A 10,251-nucleotide genomic window follows, 5' to 3' on the forward strand; every position below is an offset into this window, starting at 1 on the left:
CCAGATTTCATGAACTAAAGAAACAAAGCTTATACCCTCGCGAAGGCCTATACGTGTACAACGAAAAAGAACCACGGGGTTTATTTCCCACTAAACAGGTCTTGGATTGCGATAGGAAGAAAAAAAGGTTCGTCTTTCAAATGCCCGGAACCTTCTTTTCCTCCTTTATGACCTCACAAGTTCCATCAGGTCTGATTGAACAAAAACGCGCGAAAGGCAACAGCGGCTGCCAAGGGAGCGGGTCGGATGGGGGAGAAAGGCGCCATTAGGAGAAGGCAAAAACAAGCCTAAACGCTCCACGTTTCCCATGCTTTGAGCCAGGCCAGGAAATAAGGAAGGCCCTAACGGAGGTACCGGTGGGCGGGACAGCAGCAACGGCAGGAGGAGCGGCTCTCTGCCTTGCCACGCCAACTCCAATCCCCGCCCCAGGCCGGCGAAATAAGAGAGCGGGGAGGGGCCGCTGGTCGTTTCTCTCTTGCTCTTTCGCCTGCTCAGTGTCGCGGGCGGCGGGAGCGCGGCCCGCAGGCCCGACATCCTGGACCGCAGGTAGGAAAGCCCGGGAGCGGGATGGTGCTACAGGATTGGGAGGGAGTGGGGCGCCTGCGACGCCAACGGCGGCTGGGCCGGTGGAGGGGTTGCGGCGCGCCCTTGCAGCCTGCAGGCGGGATGGGCACCGGCAGCTGCAAGCTGCAGAGCAGGGGAGCGAGACGGCAGCGCCAGCCAGGCGGACAAGGAGCGACGGCGCAAGGGTGAGCGGGCAGGCAGGCAGACGCGCGCCCACCCGCTGACTGCGGTGCGGCGTCCCTTGGGCACAGCCTGTGTGTGCTTGCGTGCTTGCAGATGGGTGGGCGGGCGCCACCCTCGAGAAGTAAATGATTGTAAACATAACGGGCGCGCCTTGCCTCTTGGAAACCGGAGGTTTGCTCTTAGATTCACGACGGCGAAGATGAGATCGCCGGTTCTTTAAAGGTCACCTATGCGCGGATGTAGGTAAACACTCCAGCGCTAGTTGGGCTTACGTGTGCCCATGAAATACATGTGAATGTACAAATCTGTGTGCGCGCGCACATTCTCAAGCATCTGTGACGCAGTGTGTTCATTGTGTCTGCGTGTATCTGGATCAGTAAAGAGATGTATTGGATTTCGTTCAGAGATGTGTGTAGGTCGAATTCGTGCGTGCGGTATGTATAAAATAACTGCAAACTGCCTTGGCATACTTTATGCAGAGTGTATGTTGTCGGCATACTTTTGTACAGGGTGTAAATTCATATTTTCATGCACGTACTTGACTTTAAGATACACTTATTTAAGCTTTTATGTAGTTTAGCATGTATGATGTTAGTTCTTAGACTAAAAGCCTTTGGCTTATTGGATATTTTATGAAGTGTTCAAAATTAAATTTATTAAATTAAATAACATTAAATAATCACATTCACATAAGTAGTTCCATCTATATTTAAACATGCTAGTTTCAGTGGCATTTATAGATCTTTCATCCTTGCTGTATCCTACATATCCTTGCTATCTTTTGGATATGTAGGATATATCTTGCAGGATATGCCGGTATTCATACAGTGAAAAAAATGTGAAAGCAGTGTGATTCCTTTATATGGGGTCTGGCTCTTGAAATTAAGTAATTTGACTGTATTAAACTCTTTGATTTTAGAAGACTTTTCAGAAGCCAAGTAGCAAAGTCACAAATCCAAGCAAGCCTCAGACATTGTACAGCTTTTCATGCTTGGTGTATGTGTGTTTTTCTTTTGTTTGCAGGTTCATGAAAAGAAGGTAGTAGAGCTCTGAAGTTCTGCTAGTTGTCTGTTGTTTGCAGCATATACTTCAGTGCACCTGTCATCCCAGTATGAGTGCTAAAGCTGCATTAATGTATAGAGCTGATTCTGAAGCATAGTTTCTAGGCGTGTGTGTGTGTGTGTGTGTGTGTGTGTGCCCACGTGCTTCAAGGACTCTCCTTGATACTGCTGCCTTGGCTCATTGTCCATAAAAGGAGGTAGCACTATGGAGAGCTCTTGGCAGCTACAGATTCCCTGCATAACAGAGAGAGATCTCTTTCATCTGGCTTGCATTCAAATATATCTTCCCTAGATCTGATCCTCTAAATGAGGTCTAGATAATGAAGGGAATCTCAGCAGAGTGACTGCAAATAAAATGAATTTATCATATAGATTTGAAAAAGTTAATGTTTTCATCCAACAGCAAAATAGTTAAAAATCACCCAAATGCTAATTTCCCCCCCCCCAGATAAGATGACTGCTGGATATTTTCAGCAATGACAGCATACTATAAATAAATACTACTTTCCTGCACTGCCTTTATTTTCCACCTGATACTTTTTAACAGTCCCAGGACTTTTAGTTCTACAGCTTCACTTCAAATTTCCTTGCATTTTTGAGGATGGCCTTTAGAGTAAAAAAAAGAAAGAAAGAAAAACTCTTTCAGCATATGAATAGTTACAATAATAATATATTTTAAAACCATTATTAACAAGATAAAAACTAATGGCAACACTAACATTAAAATATTCAGCTGAACAATAACACTAAATGTAAAAAAAATTGTACCCCAAAACCATATTCAGCAATCTAGTAAAATTATTATTTTCTCCTTTGATGCAAAATCTAAGCTCTCTTTTGATCTGCTGTTGCTATTTGCATAGGTAACTTTCTAACAAGGAAAACCTGGGGCCTGTTTCTAGCATTATACTTCACAGGTTTAGGAGAACTGAGGTATACCATGCATGCTATGTCCTTTTCAATGGCAGAGGGTGAAGGTATACTATTGTCTAAAACATAATAATTTTGTATATTGCCTCCCTTTTGATATTTAATAATGAATCCATGAAGAACTTCTCAGAAGGTGTCAGGCGTTTCTTATATAATCAGGCTATGGCTGAAGGGAACCCCGTGTCTGTGTGTGTGACACACACACACACACAAACACACACACACACAGAGAGAAAGAAAGAAAAAGAAAGAAAGAAAGAAAGAAAGAAAGAAAGAAAGAAAGAAAGAAAGAAAGAAAGAAAGAAAGAAAGAAAAGGGCATCCATCCATAGGGATAAAATTAACGATTAAGCTGATTCCTGGCCCAATAGAGTAAGTCTTATACAAGCCCATGTGCATGTAAGCCTGCATATTATCAGAGACATGCCAGGCTCCAGTTTGGGGGGGGGGGATCCTTATTAAACACTAATATAACATTGTATGGTACAGAATTATATGCTAGAAGTATTTAGATGCAAAGATATATCCATTGGTGCCCATCAGGCTCCCAGTCCTTTATGAATTTATATTATTTATGCATTTATTTGTAATCTAGGAGATGGATATGTATGGGGGATCTGCCAGCCTCCAGTACCATATTTATATCCAGCAATGTCTCTGGGACTTGCATGGACCCCAGATGAATTTTGGAAAATAAAGGGTGAGGATGTAGGATGGAGACACTGTTTTTTTTCATGTCTGTTTTGCCTCTTTTATGTTTTATTTTTTGGCTGTTTCGGTTGGTTTTGTTTTGGCGTAGTCTATCTTTTGTCTGCTTGTTCTTATTCATGATGAAATGTATATTTGTTCCTTATGTGTCTGTCTTCTTTCTCTCTTTGTGTAGGATGTTGCTTGTCTTTGAACCTCATCAGTTTGATTTTGGATTTTTTTTTTCTTACAAAATAGAACACTGTGGGTTCAAAAGAGCATTATTTTGAAGCTCAGCCCCTCACTTGTGTCTTTTTCTTGGGTAAGTTATATCCCTATTAGCATAATTTGGAATTGTTTTCTAACTGGCTATAATTACAATCATAGCCATTTCATGAATGGCCAAATCCACTATGTAACTGTTTGTCATAAGCTCTATGTATTCTGAAAATGCCCGCTGGCTGAGAATGTTGGAGATCTTCATATATGAATGTGTAAGGAACTGTTGAATTACACATAGGCAAGAGGTTCTGGAGAATAAATCCAACAAAAGATAATATGTATGCAGTATATAAATGCTTTCAGACATCTGTACACTGAAAACATAACTAGGAAACATCTGTTGCTAGGGAGAGAGTAATGGCTAGGGACTAAGACTGGTTGATGTGATCTCATTTTCACAATGAACCAGGCTTAATTATCACCCATTACAAAAATTATTTGAGTGTGATATTTTACATGGGGAATAAGGAGAAAAAATACCTCTTATGTTTTTCTCTTACTATTATTCTCTTGGGGAAAATGCAGACATGTATCAGTATTTTTCTGGCATAGCTGAGTGGACAAAAATTCTAGAATGTTTCAGCTATATCCTCCTTGCTTGATGGACATAGCTGGCTTGAAATTGCAGGAAATGTGTGCTCTTCAGTGGTTTCTCATCAAACTGAAGTATCAAATGAGATCTTTCAACATTTTTGTTATTGATATTCTTCAACATGTTTGTTAATGACTTGGATGAAGAAGGGGAGGGAATGCTGATCAGATTTGATGCAAAAATGAGTGGGATAGCTAATTCTCTAGAATACAAACAAAATTTAAAATAATCCTAAGAGAAATGAGCTGAAAGTTATAGAACGAAATTAAATATTAGACAAATCCATTTTTTTTTTCACTTAGGAAATAGAAATCAAATGCATACATACTGAATTCAGGTTACCTGCCTGAGTAACATCACATGTGAAAATGATTTTAGAATAGCAGTTTACTGCAAATTGAACATGAGTCAGCAGTGTGATATAGCTACAGAACAAGGCAAATGTCATTTTATTCTGCATTGGTCAAATCCTGACCTCAGCAATATGTCAATTTAAGGAAATACATTTTAAGAAAGATTGAGATCAACTGGACAGGTCTGGAGAAGATCACAAGGATGATCAGAGCAGTAAAAAGTAAATTCTACAAGAAGAGATGGAAGGAATTAGAAATGTTTAGCCTTTAGACTCATGGGGGAAGGAAATACGATGGCAGTCTTTGAGCCCCAGAAAGGATGTCACCCAGAAAGTCAAACCTGTTCTTTGTCATTTCAGAGTACATGATAGAAGTAATTTATTTTAGTTGCAGGAAGAAATGAGTGAATATTAGAAAGCACTTCTTGACACTAAGAGTTTAACAGCATTTACCTAAAGAAGAGGTAACCTTCCATGAATATTTTAATTTGGATTTCTGTACCAAGAACAGACACGATTGCCTAAATGACTCCTTCCAGCTCTGTAATTTTATGATTGTCTTGAGTCATACTCTGATCACTGTTTCTCTGTAGAACAACTCACTAGTGATGGTGACAGTCCTACTTTTTTTTTACCACCTGCTTTTCCTAGCCTGTCACTGTCTAGACATATGAAATTAAACACACAGAATTCCTGGATATGATCTCTGAGCAGGTCCTTGCTCTCTGGAAATGTTGGCAGTTGCAACTGGAGAGAGACAAGTTGGAAAAACTGCTGTATATTATTAACTTTGTTTACGTTCCATGGAATTGTACATTAGGAGAAATTTCCCCCTAAAAATATTATGATTAATAATGTTATACCTAAGCTGCAGTTTCTTGAACCCTTAAAGGGCTAGTACTGTATTTCTATTAAAGATGAGCCTACATGCAGCTGGCTGACCACTCAAGGCTTAGAGAAATCGTGTGTCTGCATCTCTTGTGGGGTCTTCTGGAACAGTTCATAATTTGTAAAATTCCAGCAGTTTCTGTTTCTGGTTAACAGTTCCTTAGAAATTCTCCTTTAATCAGGGGAATAATTTTCAGTTGTATAGTCTAGAAGAAAGCAAAAAGAAACTGTTGATGCTCCCCAGAATATTCTTTTTCAGCCTTGTCTCACCCATACACATCCTGTAGAATAAAATTAATGAAACTGAATAATGTCTCACTAATTTCATGGGTTTTTTTGAACCATGGGTAAGTCTAAGTCTGACAGCCATGTTTTGTTTGGATTGAACGACATATAAGTTTTAGTCAGTAAATAAATAATCTATATGTTCATAACCTTCATATGCTATTTCATTAATACTATAAAACATCCTTTACCTGAAAGATTCCATCCAGATAAATTGTAACTACAGTATCCACAATTCCTGACTAATTTGGCTGTGTTTAATGGGAATTCTGGAAACTCTAGCCTCAGCATAACTGGAGACGATTAGGTTGGGTAAGGCAGTTGTAAAAACACGCAAACACTGTTTAGACACTTTTAGTCATAAATTTGTGTGAGATTTGTTGCCTTTATGAAACAGTAACTGATGTAAACACTAAATTTCAGATACATCTAATGCTGAGTTACCTATTCTTCTGTACTTCTCAGCCATCATGCTAAATGACAGAGATCTTTATATAAAAACTAGACAACCAGTAACCCGTTGGGTCATCGTTTCAGAGATATTTCTTACCTAAACAGAGAAACAGAATGATCAAGGGCAAAACAGCAGCAGGAGCGCAAGTGACTTGTGACTTGCTGCTGGCTTTCCCATTGACTTTCCTAGTGGGAAACTCCCTCCCTCCCTCCCTTCATTTCCACATGCAATATCGGCTTGTGCCATTTGCCCTCCCCTCATGACCCTCAAGATAGCCCCAGTGAAGCTGCCCCCTCCCCCCTCCTCCTTCTCCTTGGTCTTGCTGAAGGGAGGTGGAACCAAGGGAGCCACAGTCTGTGAGGAAAACTGTACCCCCTCCATATTCCGGCATGTCCCCAAGGGCCCCCTCCCTCGAAGGAGGAAGAGGGCTCACCCATCGACCACCAGCACCCCCCAGCCAGCCCTACCTTGCCAACAGGCATCCAAGTCACTCCCTTGTCCTTCTCTCACTGCCAACTGCTGTTAAGAGATTTCAAATTTCTGCCTCAGTTCCAAAGCATGCAATTGCCGCTTGCCTGTCAGGCTTGCTGCTAGCCTATTGGGCGCAGGGGACAGAGGGGGGCGGGAAAGAGGTCAGGAACATGCCCATGACAATCACGTGACATGGACTGACTGCTGTAGCGCAGTGCTGAAGTAACCACAATTTTCCCAAATTTCAATCCTGCGGGAGTCATGGGTCCTTACATTCTGTAAGTTAGCCCATTTGAGATAAATTTGTTAGGAAATTGTTGCCCTCCTGTGCACCGTTTTGCCCAGTTAAAGGTTGCAGACAGAGTTAGTAGTATATAGATATATCCCTTACACTGAAAGCAAAAGTTTGTTACCATTCAAAATTATTTGTACAAAACAACAAAGAAAGGATCAGCCAGCTGTCCTGTGCAATATTCAGCAGTCTACAAGGAAAATGCAAGCGTTACTCAGGCTTCATGTGACAAACAAATGTACTTTCCAAGTTCATTGGCCATATTAAGAGTAATATTAGTATGACTATGATTTATTGTATGGACAGATATATAATTACCGTGCTAATGTCAGGCCTGCACAACTCATAGAGGGGAAAGCACCATAACTACCTTAAAAATAAGCATGAACCACAAAGGAATAGCTGATGGGCAGATCAGCGGTTCAGACCAATGGAGCTGGCTGTGTCTGTGAGGCCTGGAGGTGCTCAGGGGCATGTTTTTTGGGGTGGAAGTGGCTGCAGTGGTGGATCCTTCCTGGTGGCAGCGATACTTGGCACCAGTGGATTGGATATTTTTCAAAAAACACCAGCGGGCCACACAAGGGTGCTTGGCAGGCTTTAGGTTGTGCAGGCCTGCTAATATACATCCACAGTAACTGCAGGTCAATGTGCCATGCTTATGTCAGTAGTCCTTGCTTAATGACTGTTTGTTTAATGATGGCTCAAAGTTACAACGGCCTTCGAAAGGATCTTTACGGCCTGTAAAGCACTTCCGGATGTCACAAAATGTCCCCCCCCCCGTGGTCATGTGGCCTCATTTCAGGCACTTGGCAACTGGCTCGCATTTACAACCAGTTCCAGGCACCCTGCGACCATGTGATCACCATTTGCAACCTTCCCTGCCGGCTTCCAATGGGGAAGCCGGCAGGGAAGGTTGCAAGTGGAGGGGACACGGTGGTGGGCAGTTTCAGAGCTCAGATCATCAGGATTTGAAGTCCCTGCCTTCGCACTGCTGTGAGGCTTCCCCTCCTTTTTCAGCGGTGTGAAGGCATGGGCCTGAAATCTTCAGGTGATCCATTCGCTGTTGAGAGAAGGGAGGGGAAAGAGGACGGAGCGAAAGAGCTGTCTGATGAAGGATTTCAGCTCCATGTGGTGCTGAAATCCTTCAACAGACAGCTCTTTTGCTCTGTCCACTTAATGACCTGGGAGATCACTTAACGACTTCAACTGGGAGTGCCTGGATTGCAGTTGTTAAGCAGAGGAGTCACATGAGCATGTCGCTTAATGACCGCTTCACTCAGTGACCAAGTTTCCAGTCCTAATTTTGGTCATTAGTCAAGGACAACCTATACATATTTTCCTGTTTGGTGCTACCTATAAATCAGAACTAGAATTAAAGAATCTGAAGAACAACTGTTCTGAATGGTAATGGTAAAAGACAGGGCAGCAGATTTTGTGAAGAATGCTCCATTTTATTTGTACTAATTTCATTTTTTAGATCAAGTCTTGAGAAAGAGGCTTACAATAACAGCATTAAAAGAAAAGGCAGATTCCAGTGGTAAGTTTCTGTTTGTAAAACTAGGTAAGGATGATTAAACCCCTCTGGAATACCCTCAAAATTTATTCCAGAGTGTTCCCCCCAACTATCCAGAGCAGCTGGGGGCAGAGAAGAATGAGGAAAAGGTCTGTTGCGTGATTTTGGATTATACTCAAAATAATTAATCAAATCACTTACCAAAAATAAAAACCAGAATCAGCTAAAATCACATCCAGGGCTTTGGCTATCAAATCAGTACAATGCTCAGTTGTGATTTAAAATTCATTGATCTTCATTTATACCTACTATATAAATCATAAACCTCTGGGTAGAAAGACAGAATATAGACTCTATAAATCATATTCCTAATAAACCGTACCCATATAAAAGCATATGCTTTGAGAGTACACTCTGTATAAATATGTATATCTCAAACTATGAATGTACCAATTTTCACCATTAATATCTGAATTTGAAGATTATATGTTCAGTTAGCTTTCTTTTGGATTGTTTTACACAAAACACTTCAAGGATCCCACCTTCTTTAAGATATTGGTGAGCTATTATGTTCATAAAAAGAAGGCTGGATTACAGACTCTCACAGCCTTTCCAATCTGGTGCCTTCAAGATATATTGCTACTGCAGCCTCATAATTCCCAGACAGCATGTGATCCTCAGGCTCTGGGTGCAGTGTTGTGAAGGCTGAACCATCAAAGTTGTTTTCTGTGGAGATTACCACTATTTTAGTTTATAAGGTGTGCATAAGAAACATGTATTTGGATGAGGAGCAACTACAACTACATTTATTAGAGCTTACCCCTACGTTAATGCACTAATAGAATTACAGCTTGGATCTTTCTTCCTGCAGGATGCTATTACATTTTAGAAATGTAAATCTCTTTCTAATGCACTTTTTCTCTGAGGTTGCAGATGAAGAATTTGTTTTTAAAAATTCAATTCTATGTATGGTGAAGATGACTTCACAAGTTGATCATTTTTTCATAGAAAGCATTTCTGCATGAGAAATAGAATGTAGCCTTTTTGTGTGTTCAGGACATACGGCAGTCTGTACTGTATATTGTTTCCTTCAGTAAAGTGTTTATTAGGTGTGCATTTTGTAAAACAAGCTGCAGGTTGAAAGTAACTCCTATAAAAATCAGTACATTATTCCCCTATGATTGTGATGAAAAAGAAAACCTGCTTCCTATTCCTAGTCCTGTTCATTCAAAATCAGTTCAAACAGACTCATCAAGTGATTCCAGCAAATGGTCACATACAGGCCCATTTGCAGATGTGGGGGTTATAACTAAGGGAGGATGTTCTGCTGAGATCAGGGGTTGCAGCACAAGAGAGGAAAGAGGTTTAGGACTGTTCAGTACTGTAGGACGCAAACTTCACTGTGTAGTGTTTGATAGGTTCAAAACAGCATTTGTTACTAGAACATAGTTGAAATTGTAAATATGCAATTAAAAACAATGACTTTTTGTTGCTGGTTTTGTTTGTGCTGAGGTTTGTTAAACCATAGTTTGTGATTTAGAAGGTGTAGAAATACATTCAATTATGATTTATTCAGTAAACCTTAGTGAAGCAACCCATAGTTTAGAAAGAGGTGTGAAGCTAGCCAGTATTTATCCAAATAATAATAGGCCAGATTGAGAACAATAATAATTGCAGATGTTTTGTTCTATGTCTCCT

The 10,251-nt window shown here is 40.8% G+C and overlaps 1 protein-coding gene across 19 annotated transcripts in view; it reads left to right on the forward strand.

The window, feature by feature from the left end:
• Positions 1-437: 437 nt before the first annotated feature.
• MACIR (macrophage immunometabolism regulator) overlaps positions 438-10,251 on the forward strand; it is a 146,698-nt gene continuing 136,884 nt past the window's right edge. For 15 of the 19 annotated variants that reach the window (XR_015793842.1, XR_015793833.1, XR_015793832.1 and 12 more), the window contains exons 1-3: positions 466-546; positions 3,621-3,746; positions 8,518-8,577. The gene's annotated coding sequence lies outside the window, so the exon portion shown is untranslated. Of the gene's footprint in view, positions 547-3,620; positions 3,747-8,517; positions 8,578-10,251 lie in introns of all 19 variants that reach the window. The other 4 variants (XR_015793840.1, XM_088130206.1, XM_025171830.2 and 1 more) reach the window with 3 other exon arrangements.

This window comes from Python bivittatus, unplaced genomic scaffold, assembly GCF_059951505.1.
Source record: "Python bivittatus isolate LINGU-HERP-01145 unplaced genomic scaffold, Pbiv_v1 ctg000850_np1212, whole genome shotgun sequence".
Lineage (NCBI taxonomy): Eukaryota > Metazoa > Chordata > Lepidosauria > Squamata > Pythonidae > Python > Python bivittatus.